We start from the raw sequence: 19,101 nt of genomic DNA, 5'->3' as shown, positions 1-19,101 counted from the left end.
CCTTTTTTAAAAAAATTGTAAACGATACAAATTAATTAAGTCAGACTTTTAAAAAATAGATTCAAATCCAGTTGTTAGCCCCACCTTCAATTATTAGGAAACTGGTAAATCAAAAGTTAACGTAAATTAAATAGGTGTAACAGGGCTATTCTAGTTGGAGGGATTACAGGCTTTAATGTTAAAGTAAGTAGAGGTATACCTCTCTACACCTGCCCAGCCCCCTCAATTTCCCCCCCCCCCCTTTTGCTCCATCTATCTGGAAACTATCAGTATTGGCATTGGGAAGATAGTGAAGAGGGACTGAAGAAACAGAGACATTGACACTCGGTTATAGCAGCATGTCTGCAATAAACAATGCAATAAAGCTTGACCCCAATTGGCAAAGGGGTCACACAAGGTTGCATCTTATCTCCCTACCTGTTTGACATATATGTAGAACATGTAAGAAAAGTAGGCTTGGACACACTGAAGGAAGAGTGAAACTAGGAGGAAGGAATATTAACCATCTAAGATATACTAGCAGAGAACAACAACTAAGGAAGATCAAGAAAGAAAGTGCAAAGGCAGGACTACTGTTGAACATAATAAAATAAAAATAATGACCTTGGAGAATACATAAATTCAACCTAGACAATGAAGAAATAGTAGTATAATACAAGAGTTCTCACACTTGGGATCAAAGATTGATAGAAACAGGAACAGCAGCCAAGAAATCAGAATATTAAGTATCGGGAGAGTGGGTATGAAAGAACTAGAAAATATTCTAAAATGCAAAGATATTCAACTGAGTGCAAAAGTTAGGATCGTACATTATATTCCTTGTTACCATGTATGGATGTGAGAGCTGAACAGTTAAAGAAGATCGGAAGAAAGTCAGTTAATTTCAGATGTGCTGGAAAAAAGTACTGAGGATACTATGGATAGCCAAAAAGACAAACAAATGGGTCCTAGAGCAGATCAAGCCAGAAAGCTCCCTGGAAGCCAAGATGACAAAAATCAGGCTGTCATACTTTGGACGCATGAGAAGGCATAAAAGAATAATACTGGGAAAATGGAAGGGAAGCAGAAATGTGCTAGATGGATGGACTCTTGAGGCCACAGGTATGAGTTTCGAGGAACTAAGCAGAACAGTAGAGGCTAGGGAGTCTTGGAGGTATCTCATCCACAGGGTCTCCATGGGTCAAAATTGACTCAAGGGCAGTTAAGAACAAAATAGCTTGAGTAGGGAAAATAATGGGATTCTAATCAAGCCAAATCTATGGTAGCCATCTGTGCCTGCCTACAATAGGCAAGGCAAAGTGCAGCTGCCTCCAGAATCCCTTACTGAGCATGCATGAACAGCAGAATAAAGAGAAAAGGGGGGGGGGGAGGATAAACCTGTCTCACGAGCTACCCCTAATATGTTAAAAAAAAGTATCAGTCTGTAAATCAAAATGGAGACCAATTAAAGAAATCAAAAATTATCCCTGAATGCACTTTGGAAAAAGCTTTCAAACTTCAGGTTCTTTTAAACTTACAAAGCTTACTCGACCTAGTTCTTTCATTTCATTATTGCTTACTAGTTTTGGATTGAGCTGCTCTTCTTTTTTGTGGTGTAAGAATTTCTCTCTTGATATTTCTGCCTTTGGCACCACATTTTCTGTTAAAAGACTTAATGCCTAGGAACATAATGACTTTGTTAACTGAAGTATACCTGTTAACTGAAGTATACCTGTACTATGATACAGATGACAAGCATCATGTTAAGAGATACACCCTTTTCTGTCTCTTAAGGGAAGGGAAGGAAACCCTCCTAAGAAGAAATACTGCTGGAGTACATAGCATTTAAAAACAGTGGGCTAAATCCAGACATGACCATATATGACTGGAAGGGATATTTCTGTTCACAGAAGGGGATCTGATATAGTAAAGGTTCTTGCAAGAAGGTGGGAGGTAAGTTTTGTCAGTCCTCCTTTCTTGCAGTGCCTTCTACCTGCACCCAAACTTTTCTAGAAAGTCTGACAGAGGAAGAAAGAATCAGTATTGGACAGTCTGGATTCAGTTTTAAGCAGCGCTTGTAAGCTATCCAAGGTAGGGGACCAATAGGGCTTTGATTGAATTATGAGAATTAGAAGAAACCACAAGGGCCATCCTGTCCAACCCACTGCCCTGTAGGAACACACAGTCACAGCACTCTGGACAGATGGCCTTCCAGCCTCTTTGAAAACCTCCAAAGGAGGAGACTCCATCACATTCCAAAGGAGTCTGTTTCACTGTCGAACAGCTCTGTCAGGAAGTTCCTCCTAACATTTAGGTGGAATCTCTATCTCTGTAGCTTGAACCCATTGCTCTGTGACCTAGTCTCTGGATCAACAGAAAGCAGGCTCGCTCCATCCTAAATATGACATCCCTTCACATATTTAAACATGGCTATCATGTCACCACTTAACCTTCTCTTCTTCAGGCTAAACATACCCAGCTCCCTAAGCCACTCCTTATAGGTCATGGTTTCCAGATCTTTCATCATTTTGAATGCCCTCTCCTGGATATGCTCCATCATGTCAACATCCTTCTTGAATTGTAGTGCCGAAAACTGGACACAGTATTCCAGGTGAGGTCTTACCAAAGCAGAATAGAGTGGCACTATTACTCCCCTTGATCTAGACATCATACACCTATTGATGCATCCTAGAATAGGTCTTTTGTAGCTGTCGCATCACATTGCTGACTCATGTTTAGCCTGTGGTCCACTAAGACTCTTAGATCCCCTTTACATGTACTGCTGTCAAGACAGGTGTCACCCATCCTGTATCTGTGCATTTCATTTTTACTGCCCAAATGTAGTATCCAGCATTTCTCATGGTTGAAGTTCATTTTGTTAGTTTTGGCCCAGCTTTTTAATCCATTAAGGTCATTTTGAATTTTGATCCTTTCCTCTGAGGTATTAGCTGCTCCTCCTAATTTGGTGTCATCTGCAAATTTGATAAGCTTGCCCTCTATTCTATCTTCCAAATTACTGATAAAGATGTTGAATAGCACTAGGCCCAGGACAGAACCCTGTGGCACCCGAATGGTCACTTCTCTCCAGGATGAGGAGGTGTGCTAGTTGTGCTTACGGACTCCCAACTACCCCCCCCCCCTTTCTTTTTTGGAAACTCTGGGGAATTTCAGTCAGTGGCTTAGGCAACTCCACCAGTCCAAGGACCCTCTCTTTGAGTAGTACTGAACTAATATATGCTTTTTGGTTCAAAAAAGAATTTCTCGCATGTGCTTTTAATGAATGGATTAAAATATGGCATTAGTGAAAGGATCTAACACTATACCTATGGGGAATAAGCTCCATTGCATACATCTATATGAGCATATGCTTTATAAAGCATTTTAAACTAATTGGCAGTTCTACTTAATTTGCCTAGTACTGGGGAAAGACGTGGGTATTGCATAGCTCCCAAAACAACAGCAATCTTCCACCGTCTGAGATTTCAGCAGGTATCCACACACCACATAACACATTGGCTGTTGTTAAAGGCTATGCGTTTAAAAAACAATAACAGATTTTTCACGATGTTGAGTTCTTGTCCCCCTTAGCACATTATGTTCGCCTGTGGATCTGTAGTACTTTTGTAACAGAGTAGGGAAAGATTGTGCCTGTGTCAAACTGCCCCGTGAGGATGCAAGAATATGGCTTGCCTGACGTTATCTGGTGTGGGAGAGGTGACATTTCAGCAATGAGTTTGCCACCTGACAACTCTGCAATCAGGTTGCATGCATATTTAACAGACCCAGATGGCTTTGATAAAAGCCAATATTTGCTAGGATAAATGTGTTTAGATCTGATGTGTAACAGGCTCTATTTATAGAGTGGGCTCAGCTACCATTTATTTTTTAAAAAATCTATGCTTAGTTTTAAAGATTGTGTTGGCATTTTAGCGCAGAAGCAATAAGTTAAAAAAAAAGTTACACTTTTCACTGTACTCCTTATTTCCAAACATACTTGTGCAATGAACTTCTGTTGTTGCCTCTTTTCCTATTCCAGTAGGTTGGAATTATGGTTTCAGTTAAGATTAAGAGAGTCTGAAGATGAAGAAATCAGGGACAGTGTTTTGTGAAGTACATTACACTTTTGAGAAATTCATATATATATATATATATATATATATATATATATATATATAGTTTCCTATATGCTCCCCATACACCAAATCAGGGGTGGGGAACAGTGGGAGGGTGCTTTAGACCCCAAGGATAATTTGGAAGGCTGTACCCTTTTAAACCAAAATCAATTTTCAACCTCCAAATTCCCTCCAGGGCATTTTATTATTATTATTATTATTAAACTTTATTTATGAAGCGCTGTAAATTTACACAGCGCTGTACATGCAATCTTTTTAGTTAGACGGTTCCCTGCCCTCAGGCTTACAATCTAAAAAGACATGACACAGAAGGAGAAGGGAGTGGTGACGGGAAAGGGTAAGAGGTCCAGCAGTTCCTCTCTACCTCCGAGGCCTGGACCAAGGCAGATGGACTGGAGGGAGGGCTTGGCTCCAAAAAGGAAGGTTAATCATTATCCAGGGAAAATACATACTCACAAGTAGGATAATACATATACAGTACATAGCAATACAGGAAATGGATCGATAAACAGCCAACAACAGAACATCAGATAGTAAGCGACAATTATGCGATGCCTGGGAAGGCTTCTCTGAACAGGATGGTTTTCAGCTCCGTTTTGAAGCTGGTTAAAGAAGTGATGGCTCTTGCTTGTGGAGGAAGAAGGTTCCAGGAGTGAGGGGCAGCAAGTGAAAAGGGGCGAATCCGAGATGGGGCAGAGGAAATCCTGGGCTGAGACAGGAACCCTTGACTACCAGAACGGAGGGCCCTGGTGGGAAGGTGAGGAGAAAGAAGGTCTGATAAGTAAGGAGGGGCCAGTCCATGGAGGGCTTTGAATGTCGACAGCAGGAGCTTATACTGAATGCGGAAAGGGAGAGGGAGCCAGTGAAGGGATGCCAACACAGGAGAGATGTGGTCAGAGCGGTGGGTGGAAGTGATAATGCGTGCAGCTGAATGCTGGACAGAGATTAAGGGACGGAGGTGAGAAAAAGGAAGACCAGCCAGGAGGACATTACAGTAATCAAGTCGTGAGACCACTAGGGCATGGACCAGGATCTTGGCAGTAGAGGCGGAGAGATATGGTCGGATTTTGGCAATATTGTACAAAAAGAATCTACAAGCCTTGGCTGTGGTCTGGATCTGAGGGATACACGACAGAGAAGAGTCAAAGATAAAGCCAAGACTGCGGGCTTGCTGGACTGGTTGAATGGAGATGTTGTCCACAGAGACAGAAAAGGAGTGTTGAAGGTTGGGGTTAGGAGGAAAGACAAGAAGCTCCGTCTTGGACATGTTGAGCTTCAACCGCCGATGGCGCATCCACTGCGAGACAGCTGTAAGGCAAGACGAGACTTGCTGTTCAAGCCTTGGAGAAAGGTCAGGGGCAGAAAGATACAGCTGGGTGTCATCAGCATACAGATGGTAGGAAAAGCCAAAAGAGCTGATGAGTTTTCCTAAGGACAGTGTGTAGAGAGAAAATAGAAGGGGACCCAGAACAGAGCCCTGGGGAACTCCAACAGATAAGGGAACAGGAGAAGAAGTCTGACCCCCTGCAACTACTGCAAAAGATCTGCCAGACAAGTAAGATCTAAACCAGTCGAGAACAGAGTCTGAGAACCCAAGGTCAGAGAGTATGTCAATTAGGAGACAGTGATCAACAGTGTCAAAGGCTGCAGACAAATCGAGAAGAATGAGAACAGAGTAAAGGCCATTAGCCTTGGCCTGTAAAAGGTCATTCGAGATCTTAGTGAGAGCTGTCTCTGTAGAATGCCTTGGGCGGAAACCAGACTGAAAGGGATCGAGAATGGAGTTGGCTTCAAGAAACTCAAGACAGCGCGAATAGACAACCCGTTCCAAAACCTTAGAAAGAAAGGGGAGAAGAGAAATCGGACGATAGCTAGACAAAGAGGAGGGGTCAAGAGAAGGTTTTTTCAGAATTGGGGAAATGAGAGCATGTTTGAAGTCCGAAGGGAAGGAGCCTGTAGAGAGAGAGAGATTGAAGATATGGAGAAGCGAGGGCAGAAAGGAGGGAGCTATAGAGATTAGAAGACGAGTAGGAATAGGATCAAGAGGACAGGTAGCAGGTTTGGAAGAGTTCAGAAGTGTAGAGAGTTCATCCAAAGAGGCAGGAGGAAAGACAGAAAATTTGTTAGGCGAAGGCGATAGAAGATTAAGAGCAGAAGAATCAGGAGGGACTATCTCAGAGCGAATAGTGGTAATCTTAGAGATGAAATAGTTAGCAAAGTCATTAGGAGAGAAAGATGAAGAGACAGGAGGAGAGGGAGGTTTAAGCAAAGTATTGAAGGTGGAGAACAAACGCTGCGGGCACCTCTCATTGGCAGAGATCAATGATTTGTAATAATTCTGTTTTGCCATAGAGAGGGCGCGTGAGAAGGAAGAAAGAACAAATTTGAAATGGATAAAATCAGCCCACTTTTTGGACTTTCTCCAAAGACGTTCGGCCGCTCTAGAGCAGGACCGGAGAAACTTAATGTTGGGGGTAAGCCAGGGCTGAGGTCTAGTCTTGGAGGAAGAAGTGTGTACAGAGACAGGGGCAAAATGGTCAAGAGTTGAGGAAAGAGTGGAGTTAAATAAAGACATAGCTGAATCAGCAGAATCCCCGAGATTTAGGGAAGAGAGAGATGAATCCAGGGTCAGACCAAGATGGTTAGAGTCGACAGATTGAAGATCACGAAAAAGGCGTTGAATAGTATGGCGAGGAGGAGGAGTATAAGTGAGAGCAAAGGAGATTAAATGATGGTCAGAGAGTGGAAAGTCAAGTGCCAGGTAGTCAGAAATGGCGCAGTTTGCAGCAAGAACTAGGTCAAGACAGTGACCAAGAGAATGAGTTGAAGAGTTGGAGTGTGGTTGGAGGCCAAAAGAAGCTAGCAGAGAGTTTTTGCCCCTTTGGCAATTTTAGGCCCAGGAGTGATCTTTTTTTAACAAGAGGAAATGGCTGCAAGTTACATGTGGCTTCTAGGAAACACTTTGCTCACAGCTGCTGTAAGCCTATTTCAGGTGGAGCCTAGATAAATACTTTTATATTAAAGAATAAACTCTCTTGGACTTCTCAGTGTGCAATGGTACTTTATTTCATGTAAGGTAGTTACTTCACTTGGTTTAAACAATTTTGTTTCCTCTAGAACTAAGATTATGTCTTCTATCTCTTTTTTGTTTAACAGGAAGACAAGGTCTATATTTTCGGGAGCAAGGGACATTGAGTCTCTTTTCTGTGTTCAGTCTTGCATCGTGTTCACATATCATAAACCAGAGGCTCAAGATGGATTTACATTATCACTTTTGTACAAAGAATGCAAGTTATCTTTTTCAGATATCAGCCTGAAGCATATTGTTGTGTGCCTTCAAGTCATTTCCATCTTTCGGTGACCCTAAGGAAAACCTATCACAGGTTTTCTGGGCAACATTTGTTCAGAGGGTGTTTGCCTTTGCTTACCTCTGAGGCTGAGAGAGTGTGACATGCCCAGGACCACCCATGGCTCAGCCTTTGCCTTACTTTGAGACTGAGAGAACATAACATGCCCAGGGTCACCCATGGCTGAGCAGGGATTCAAGTCATGGTCTCTACAGTCATAGTCCAAGGCTCAAACCACTATACCATGCTGGTTTTCAGAAGCATAAATAAGATTTTTTTTAAAAGGGAAAGATTGTGTTCATTTTCTTTTCTGTCCTGCATGTACTAATAGCATTCACATGGGGTCTCAAGTAGCATAAAGTAAGCCAAGTTGCACTGCTGTGTTGAACCTACTTGTAACCAAACAGGAATATGGTCAGACCCCTGGGCTAGTTAAGCTCATATGGTGACCTTTGTGGAAATAGACCAGCCTTCCTTTCTTGATTTTATGTTTAGATTGCAATTTTGGCTTTCTTGTATACCTATACCATACATGATCCTCCAAGTAAAATGTGGTCTGTGGGCTTTCTAGTGTACCCCCCCCATTCCAAATCCCCCCCTTACTGGTGTAAAAATAGCAAGGTGTGCCCCCAGATACCTCTAGGAGGCACAGTTCCCCATTTAAATGCTTTCCTCTAATCTGCCTGTTCTTATGCTTGAAATAACTTTTTTTTTCTTTAGAAAAGGAATTGAGTGACTGAGAACTGTGAATTATCTTGACAAAAGCAGTGTCACTGAGGAACCAGGATATGCAAAGCATCTGCCATTTTAAATTTTCTCAAGTGCTTTAGAGTGATGCTATGCTGGGAGGAAATGTTAATAGCAGGTGGCTATTAGTCTCCAACAGAGACTACAGGGTTACTGCAACCTGCAGCTGGTAAGGAAACCAAGGGGAAGCTGCAGGCAATATTTACCTGGGTTTGGGTGGGGAAGATTGCATCTAAGGTGGCCAGATCTCAGAGTCTGTCCCTGAGTCCAGTTTTATGTGGGTCATCTTTAGGTTGGTGGTGAGGGTGCACATGCTTCAGTTTTGTGGGGTCTAGCACCAGGCAAGATGTAAGATTTGCACTGTGCAAATCTCCAGATCAGCCAGTAGAGCTCCAGCATGCTGTGCTAGTGCTCTAAGTTCCAATGATTAATTGATTGGTTGCTGCAACTTACAAGGACTATCCCGGGAGTCTATATACTTACTACTACTACTATTTTTATTTATTTATATTCCACTTTTCTCTTGGTATAGGGACTCTAATATAACATAACATAAAATAATATACATATAAATAGGGATTCTTGCTATAGGGACTTAGCCTTCTCCTTCCCTTACAGTTATAGCAGAACCAAGGCTCCAGTCTGCTCTCCATCCACTTTTTGGCCAAAAGCAAGCAAGCTAGATTAAATATTCCTGAGCCTGGCTCCCTAAGTAAATGAAAAGGAATAATTATCTCATTTCAACTTGATCAGAGAACAGCCCATTTAGGACTTTTTACTTAATTTCCAAACAGAGAAATATGTTCTCATTCCCTCTCTCTCCCCTGCTGTGTATGTGTACATGTGCATGTGCCATCAAGTTGCCTGTCAACTTATGGTAACCCCATAAATTTCACAGTGTACTTATGGGAGGTGGCTTGCCATTGCAGTCCTTTGAAATACGGCCTACAGCAGTGCTACTCAGAATGATAATCCTTGGACTTGGCAAGGTCCCAGGAAAGAAAGAAACAACTGTACTCAATGTGAACAGATTTAGTGCTGGTCCTTGGTATATTGTGTGTATGTATCTTCAAGTTGCCTGTTGACTTATGGTGACCTCATGAATTTCATAGGGTTTTCTTAGGCAAGGAACACTCAGAAGCAGTCTTCTCAGTTCGTTCCTCTGAAACGTAGCCTACAGCACCTGGTATTTGTTGGCAGTCTCCCATCCAAATACTAACTAGAGTTGACCTTTTGTAGGGGATTATCTCATGGAGGTTTACTGCACTAAAATCGTTGGCTAAACGCTTCAGAAGTGTGGAGGTGTGGTAGCCGGTTGCATTCACTGAAGTGTGTCCCCGCACCTCTCCCAGCGACGAAGTGTTCATGGAGCAGCCATTTCTTAATAACAGAAGTTCCCGGCTGGTTTTTGGGGTCAATTATTTAACCCAAATTTCTGGACTTATACATGAATATTTACAGCAATCTAATGCCTTCAGGTAAACTATAGTAATGCACTGGTTGCGACCAAGCACACATTTGTTCAAGAGGAAATCCCAGTTTAACCTGGTAAACAGAAGAAGGTTCTGTGTGTCCTGCTATCTTGGAAGGTTGGTTTGGAAGGTTGTAAAGTAGAAACGTACTTACCTGTGCCCACAGTTGTCAGTTTCACCTGTGGCAAAATGTGGCCAGTCTAATCCTTCACTATTTAAAACAAGGAAAATGAATAGCAAGTCCATAGCTTTTCTGGGACCAAGTATAGAGGCAGGGTTCTCTTTCAAATACTAAACAAGGAACTGGAAAATAAAACACTCATGCCACAGTATCATTACCGCGTATTATATGACTCAGTGTTGTAAAGCAGGCTGATGTGAGTGTGTTAAAGGTTCATATGAAAAAAAGGCAGCTTGTTATCTTTGTCCACCTCTTTGATTTTTATCTTAGTCCACCTCTTTGACTTTTCACAGAGAATGTGGCTAAAAGACAAAAAAAGCGGCCACACTATTCTTATTGTTGGATCTAGTTTAAAAAAAATTCTGGCTATTTGAATCTTGTGACATTGTGTACTGCAATTTGGTACCACTTTAATAGCCATGACTTTATCATTATGTTCTATGGAATCCTGGGGTTTGTAGTTTGGTGAGCTATTCTGAAGACACCCTGAAAAGAAAGGGACTGAGGATTAAATCAATTTAATTCTGTAGGGTAGACAGGCACTTAGTACCTTAGAAATTGTAGTGGCCTGTGGACTGGTGATTTATGGGAGGGAAGTCCAAGTTAGAATCATAGAATCATAGAGTTGGAAGAGACCACAGGAGTCAACCAGTCCAACCCCATTCTGCCATGCAGGAACTCACCATCAGAGCACCCCAACAGATGGCCTTCCAGCCTCTCTTTAAAGACTTCCAAAAAAGGAGATTTCACCACAATCTGAGGACAATCCAAGCTCTTATGTCAGGAAGTTTCCCCCTAATGTTTAGGTAGAATCTCTTTTCTTGTAGCTTGCACCCATTGTTCCTGTTGTTGTGTGCTTTCCAGTCATTTTCATCTTATGGCGACCCTAAGGCAAACTTATCATTTGGAATCTACCCTTTGGTGGCTCAAGGGTATAGAAGAGAGAAACTGAAACCAGCCTTGACTGGACTTTGGCCAGCCACTCTGTTGACTTCTTCCAAGCCAGGTGGCATCCACACTGCAGAAATAATCCAGTTTTACACTGTTTTAACTACCATGGCGCCATGCTAAGGAATTCTGGAAATTGTAGTTTGTTGTGGCACCAGAGCAAAGCTCTAGGCCAGTGCTTCTCAAGCTATCCAATGTAGAGGACTGGGAAGTATTGTTTTCCAATGCACCAGGGTAGTGGCTAAATACCCTATATTTCTTCATGCTACCTTTTCTTCATGCTGTCTTTCCTCCCTGAGCTTATTGCAGCCATGGATCCATATAACACACACACACATATAGAGAGAGAATTTCTTGATGCTACCTCTATCTATCTATCTATCTATCTATCTATCTATCTATCTATCTATCTATCCATCCATCTATCTTCTTTCGCTCTCTCTCTCTCTCCTATATATTTTCTATATAGTATATGTATGCTATATTTCTTGGTGCATCAAGAAAAGCAGCAGTTTTCTAGCAGCCTCCAGCTCCCATGGTTTCAACGGAGAGAAAAAAATGCCTCTCTGCAGAGAAATCCCCATTACTTGAGCTCTACCTGGCAGCATCCTTCTACCTGAACCGCGATGATCGCGGTCCGATCTCTTTGGGCAGGAGGAGGTCGTCTCCTTTTTGTTGCCTGCTTTCATTTCTCCGCCTTTCTCCCCCCTCCCTCCCTCCCAAAAATAAAACAACAAACCCCCTAAACCTTGGTCTGCTTCACTTGCAGCTGCGAGACTTCCTGGAAAAAGACCCAGGCAGGAAGAGAGGCTGCGAAAGTGACACGTGGACTTGGAGTTTCTTGCAAAGAAGACAGAAAGAGAAAGAGAGAGAGAGAGAAAGGGAGATGCCATTCCTCGCAGGCAGCTTGGGCTTCTCAGCTGGGGGACTCTCAGGGCTCAGATCTGTCCCATTCGACTTCATCTGACCACAGAAAGGCTGGATGCTTTTGCTCCTGGGGTCCCCCTCTTTTAAAAACCAAATCAGCATCCCATTCCCCCTTTTTATTATTATTATTCTTACAGGCATCCAGTGGAGGCTGGACATTTTCAACCCATCTCTTTTGCAACCCTCTTCTATTTTCTTTTGGTCTGGAGCGGCCCCGACCCCATTTCTTTGCAGGTTTTTGGTAGGATCAACTGGAGATTTTTGGCCTTGCATTGATTCAGATTGTTTTTTTTAACTTAAAAGTTTCTTTTGCAACCCACTCCTCTGTTTTCTTTGGAGTGGTCCCTGCCTCTTTTCCTTGTAGGTTTTTTGGTAGGACCAACAAGAGAGTTTTAGCCTTGTATTGATCCTGATTTTTTTTTAATTAAAGTTTCTTTTACAACCCACTGCCCCCTTTTCTTTGGACTTAGTGTGGTCCCTACCCCATTTCCTTATGGGTTTTTGGTAGGGCCAACAAGAGATTTTTTGTCTTGCATTGATTTAGATTTTTTAAAAATAAATATTTTGTTTTGTTTTGTTTCTGCAACCCTCTCCCCCATTTTCTTTGGACTTTTTGGCCTTGCATTTATTCAGATTTTTAAAAAATCAAAAGTTGAATGGCCTTGGGCATCAGCAAGAATGGAGCCCAGGTGTATGGGAATGACCTGCTCTCTCTCCATCATCACAAGTACCAGCTTCTGCCGCCCACTCGATGTGTGCATCAGCATGAGGACAGCATGAAAAAGGATGGCACACCTGATGCTTTTTGGTCCAGGTGAGCTTCTGTGCCATGTTCACATCTGGTAAATGCATTCACAGACTGTCATATTAGTCTGTATCAGTCGTTAGATGCATCTGGAAGCACCTTTGAGACTAACTGGAGAGAAAGAAGATTGAAACACAAACTTTCACAGCTTCAGTCTGATGAAGCAGAGTTTATGAAAGCTTGTGCAACAATCTTCTTTCTCTCCAACTCAGATCTCTCAGGAATCTGGGATTTAAAGGCAGTTTTGGTCTTCATCTTCCTTTTATCTTCTTTATTTATTAGATTTCAAATATGATGGGGGGGGGGGGAACTCAACCTGTTTCCCCCCTGTTTATTTCACATTACGTGACAAAATGTTATTACCAGTTACCAGTACTGTTGTGAAGTGTAAGAACTTAAATATCAATGTAAAGAGCCTTCGTGATTTAGGCTGTGATAGATAAAGCAGCAAAAAACATTGTGACACCTTAAAATTTATAGCATTCAGGAAAAAACTGAACTAGAACAAATGGAGGCAGAAAGGTAAGTTGGGATCAATGCATAAACTCTGGATAAGTTGCAGTATATAGTCAAGGATTTCTGCCTCTCAATTAATTAAGCACAACAGCAACAAAATTGAAAAGGCAGTGCAGTGTAGTGGTCTGATTGTTTGAACCATGGCTCTGGAGACCAGGGTTCAAATCCTTCCTAGTCCATGAAAACCCACTGGGTGACCTTGGGCAAGTCACACTCTCTCAACCTCAGAGGAAGGCAATGGCAAACCTTCTATGAACACATCGTGCTGAGAAAATCCTGTGATAGATTTGCCTTAAGGTTGCCATAAGTTGGAAATGACTTGAACACATAACACACAAAACAAGAAACAACAAAATTACTACCCCACTCTTTTTGTTGTTGTTGTGTGCCTTCAAGTCATTTCTGAGTTATGACGACCTAACACTGAGAGTAGTCAGTGTCCCACTGCACAATGGGACTGATGTGTATGTTGTGGAAATTTCCAGTTTTAATTCCCACAGGCATGAATCCTCTCACAAAGACACAAGATCCCAACAAGATTCTGACTTGGCACTTTTTAAAATAAACAGTAGATCCTCCAGGCTTCAAGTCCACCTTCCTGTAAGCTTTATTAGATATGAAAAGTGTCCATTTTAGTTGGCACATTGTCGTTAAGTGCCTTCAAGTCAACTCCAACTTAATGGAGACTCCCCACGCATCTGAGAAGTAGACTCAAATCTAACCAACTTCTCTCTTTCAGTTAGTCTCAAAGGTGCTACAAGATCCCCTTGCACACTGATTTTTCCAGACTAACTTGGCTATGTCTTTGAATTTTACAGAGACTTTGTCATACCGTTTTCTTGGCAAGACTTATTCAGAAGTTTGTCATTGCCTTCCTCTTCAACTGAGAGAGTATAACTAGCCCAAGATCAGCCAGTAGATTTCCATGGTTTTCCATGTCTGGGTGCAGATTCAAACCCTGCTCTCCCAGAGTCTTAGTCCAGAACTCAAACTACTACACCACACATGCTTTTCTTGGTAAATACAGGGGTGCAAAGGCCATCCCATGCAAGACCTGTGGCCTATGTACACTTCTATGCAACTCTCATATGCATACAAGATAAAAATAGAAACCGTGCGCTGTAGTAATTTTGAGTGACAGCATTATCTTCTGAGCACTACTTTGTTAATTTAACCACTTGTACTAGGACCAGATAAGTCCCTCCACCTCAACGAAAAGCTAACAAGCAGAATCAAACCTGCTGATAAAATCTTGTTCAGCAATTTCATGCCACTGGGGTTTTCCTTTCAAGTTGGTCTTGAAGAGGACTGATTTTACCATCGTTGTTGCTGTGTGCCTTCAAGTCGTTTCTGACTTATGACGACCCTCAGGTGAACCTATCATGAGGTTTTCCTGGCAAGATTTGTTCAGAGGAGGTTTACCACTGCCTTTCCTTGACACTGAGAGAGTGTGACTTGCCCAAGGTCACCCAGTGGGTTTTATGGTGGAGTAATATTCAAACTCCAGAGTAATATTCAAACCACTACGCTACTCTCGCTCTTACCAGCACAAAATCTCAGGAGGTTTGTTTTCTTGGAAGTTTCTGAATCTTTGCTAGTTTTCAGATTAGGTTTGTATTCACCCTGCCACATTTCCCTGGAAACTGTCCTCGTTGTCCTCCGTAGGCAGCAGAAGATATTGTTAGGAAGTGATGGGATATAACACCTAGACGACACAAGCAAGTGAAGAAGCCCTTCATGTTATGAGGTCCTTTTGCCTGACAGGATACCTAGGCTTGCTGATGGGTTTGTCCTGTATTAGTGTGTCTGTTTTGTGGTTTGTTGTTACTGTTGAGTAACTATCAATTAAGGGGCTCTTGGTAAACTCGGATAAACCTAACACTCAAGGTCTATGAAAAAATGTTATTATTGGCAGCAGCAGAATATCAGTTAGTAACATAAGAAGACTGTTGGGTCTTCATATGTTAAAATGTATTGTTATAATTTTGTTTGCAAATATAAATTAGGAGTTGTTCACGAGTTGTTCATTATTGCTGTGTGCATTTTTGAAAAGTACAATGCAAATACAAGTCCCATTAGAAATAATGTAACAGAAACTGGTATGCAAAGGGATCTTGTAAGTCTTTGAGACTGACTGTGCAAAAGAAATTGTTGCATAAGTTTTCAAAGACCCCAAATGCATCTGAGGAAATAGACTAAGGCTGCATTCATACAGCAGAAATAATCCAGTTTGACACCATGGCTCAGTGTAATGGAATTCTGTGAACTGTAGTCTTGTGAGACATTTAGTCTTTTCTATCAGAGAGCTCTGGTGCCGCAACAAACTACAGTTCTCAGAAATCCATAGCATTGAAAAATGTCATTTAAAGTGGTGTCAAACTGGATTACTTCTGAGTGTGGATGCAGCCGAAAGTTAATGCTACAACTTGTTTCTCACAGCTAGTCTCAAAGATGCTTCTAGATCCTTTCAGATACTGATATTCTGGACTAATATGGCCATGTTTCTGAACTACGATCCAGTGGGAGAGGCGGGGAAACATAAATAAAATGTATTATTATTATTATTAACTCTACAACAGAAAATGGAATTAAGTAGGGGAAAAACCCCAGTTGGCTGAATAAGCCATGGATTTTGTTTTGTTGTTTTCACATAAGCGGCCACCTTTTCAAAGCAGTTTATTCACATTCATTTGATTTGGATCCTTTCCATAAACCTGGGTTTGTTTTGGCAAGCAGTTTGGCAAAAGTATGTTAAAGGCCCAGCTTAACTTGCTAACTGGATGTCTAGCGGCTGTAACGTAGGACTGACTGTCTGACTCTGTTACTTTCTCTGTATGTCTGAAGGCATATTGATATACTTGGACCAGGGGTGGCAAAAGCAAGCCACGTGTCCACCCATGGACACTACTTTTGTGATCTCTGGAGCTCTTTACCTGTTCCCCCCTCCCAAAAAAATCAGCAAAACTTTTGAGCAATCTTTGCCTCAAAACTATGCATAATGTCCACCAAATGTGAGAAAATATCCTCATCCCATCCCTAGAAACATTCTGTCACCATTTTGAGAAGGACTGCAGAGGAAAATGGAAGTATTGGGGCTTGCTGTGGGGGAGGATTGTGAGAATTGCCCCTAGACAGTTGCGTACCCATGATTTTGTCTCTAAGTCCAATTGTCAGTTCAAAATAGAGTAGACGCATTGTAGCAGTGGAATTTACATAACTGTTTCTTTACAGTCCAGAAGTTTTCCATGAGTGTACTGGACTGAATTTAGACCTTAAGAACAATCCCACTAGGCTCACAATAGCGAGGTAGAAAGTGGGAGACTGAGTTGGCTTTTAACCCCCATCAATTCATTTCTTGCTAAGCTTCTCCTTTCCATTAGCTCAAATGGAAGGTAAATAATTCTAATTATTTACATCATTTCAGCAATACTGTTGTTCTGGGCATATAAACCACCTTCCTTTAAATAGTCCTGTAGAGGTCCTTTCTGGAAGTGAAAGCTTTTAACAATGCAAGCCCACCTGGTTTTGCCACACAGGAAAAGTGCTGGTGGCAGCCTTCCTAATGCTATTTGGTGCCATTTTGGTCTACTGTGCTTCAGCAGGATGCTATACCACAGCATTGCATTCTGCATCCAGTCACCCCGAGTTCTAGTCCAACACCCACTATACCATGCTGGTTCCCTTTATCCTGTTGTATGGCTTAAATATCCTAAAAGCACCCAGTTCCATCTGATCTTGGTAGCTAAACAGGGTTAGTTTGGGCTGTTAACTGGCTGTGAGACTACCAATGAATATCAGATGCCGTAGGCTATATTTCAGAAGAAGGGATCGGCAAAACCATTTTCTGAGTATTCCTTGCCTAAGAAAACCCTATAAAATTTGTGTGATCACTACAAGTCAACAGGCGAGCTAAAGGCAGGCAGGCAGGCACACACAGTAAAATGCATTGTGTGTGTTGAAGATCTTTTTAACCAAGTTTGGATGAGTGTCTTTTAGGACTGCTTTGGTTGCATTTTCCTGCATGTATTGGACTGGAGTCCTGGTACCTTGTTTCAACTCTGTTTCTTGAGTCTATTTCTACTAGGTACATTATTTGGGGAAGGGCAACAGAAACTTAGCTGTCCCTGGTAGCCCTGCAATTTTGATTTCTTTCTCCTGAATCCTTCACAGAACATGGAGGATGACCTTTTTCTCCTGCTATTTTTCATAGAAGGTGAAACAGTGACTCATCTGTTGCTGCTATGGACACAGTGACTAGGATGATCTCTTTCACACAGTGACGTCCTTGGATTTCTCTATTACAATATCTCGCCCTCCTTGCTGAAGCTTGATTGTTCTCCCTGCCCAACAGAGTGGGTGGAGAAGATGAGTAGATTTGACCTTCAAAAATATGTACAGAACAGCTGGTACCATGTAAGGTACCCTGTTACCGAGTCAGACAGACCATTTATCATTTTATCCGGTACTATCCACTCCAATCGACAGGGGTTACCTTTTTTGGGACTGTTAATCTGAGACTCCATCACATAATTATTCAAACTATTAGCTCTTTTATTGCTCAGGATAGAATCTGGACCTTTTGCACGACAAGCATGTGTCCTGCTATTGTGCTACAGCCCTTCTCCTAAGTCAACAATTGATAGATTTGTATGGGCTTCTAATGTCTATGTTAGGAATACAGGTAATTTTCTGGTTATAAATCCAAACAATTTGAATCACTGGTGCCAGTGATGTAGGGTTGGAACCAGTGGCCAGAATTCTTTTGGTGACTCTGGTTGTTGTTGTTGTTGTTGTTGTGGTGGTGGTGGTGGTGGTGTGCCTTGAAGTCATTTCCAACATGAATAAGTTTCTTCTTGAAGATATCAATGAGTAATTTTACTAATTTTCTTCCTGCATCAGGAAAGTCTTCGAAAACCACACTGTTTTGGAAGACTGCTCACATTTTGGAACTGCTCTGTGTAAATTTTGCACAGGGGTGTTCTGTGCAGAAAACAGCATTTTCTGTGTGGAAAATAATATTTCAATACAGAAATATGAATTCCCTTGCAGAAATACGGTTGTTTTCTATTTAAATCAACCATGTATGAATTTTATGTAGAACAAATAACCAATTACAGCATTCTCTGCATAGAAAACTCTGTTTTTTGTGCCAAACATCCATGTGCGGATTTTGTTCAGAGTAAGTCCTGAACTGTAAAGATTCTTGTCACTCCAGGATTCTTCTTATTACAGTTTCTCAATACTTGAAAAAACATGTTCTTAAATCATTTCTTGAATATTCTTTTCAGTCTCTAATATCTCTTCCTGAAGAGCTTGAAAAACTGACTTCGTTGGAACATCTCTCTCAGTTGTGCTGTAACATTATGGAAAATTTGGATGACCACGGTTATTAGTCAGTTTTTCAAAGTATGGTCAAGGACAGATTGGGGGGTGAGAGTTCATCAGTTGCAAATGTAGATGAAAACTCCAATTCCTTTTGCTGTCCATACTTCTGTTAAGTCTTGGCTGCATCTGCACTGCAGAGATATTGTAGTTTGTCATCATTTTAACTGCCATGGCTCAATGCTCTGGAATTCTGGGATTTGTAGTAATGTGACATATTTAGCCTTCTCTTGTCAGAGAGTTCTGTTGCCACAAGAAACTACAAATACTGAGATTCCATAGCATTAAACAATTGCCTTTAATGGTAATGCAGTTAAAGCAGTACAATTAAATGGCAATGTCGTTAAAGCATTGCCAAACAGCATTAATTTTGCAGTTGCCACTTCTGTGTTGCTTAAACCTCAAAGGCACATGAGATTGTAGTATGAAGGAACACGTCTTTTTAAGAGGGAGGTTGAGATTGTAATAGCACTTTTTTCTCCTTTGTGGTTGGATGTGATTTTCCTTGAGAAGTTGTTTGGGATGTATCTCTGTTGTGTTCCTACTGTGAATATGCATGCGCTGTTGTGACATATTAAAGTTCTGAAGTCATGCTGTTTTGCTCATGTTTGGTCTTAGGACAGAACATGCTTGTAGTGATAGGCAAAAAGAAGATATTTACTCC

This window comes from Sceloporus occidentalis, unplaced genomic scaffold (genome assembly GCF_023333645.1).
Source record: "Sceloporus occidentalis isolate IW3139 unplaced genomic scaffold, rSceOcc1.0.p SCAF_3, whole genome shotgun sequence".
NCBI lineage: Eukaryota > Metazoa > Chordata > Lepidosauria > Squamata > Phrynosomatidae > Sceloporus > Sceloporus occidentalis.
Note: the sequence above shows the minus strand (reverse complement) of the source record.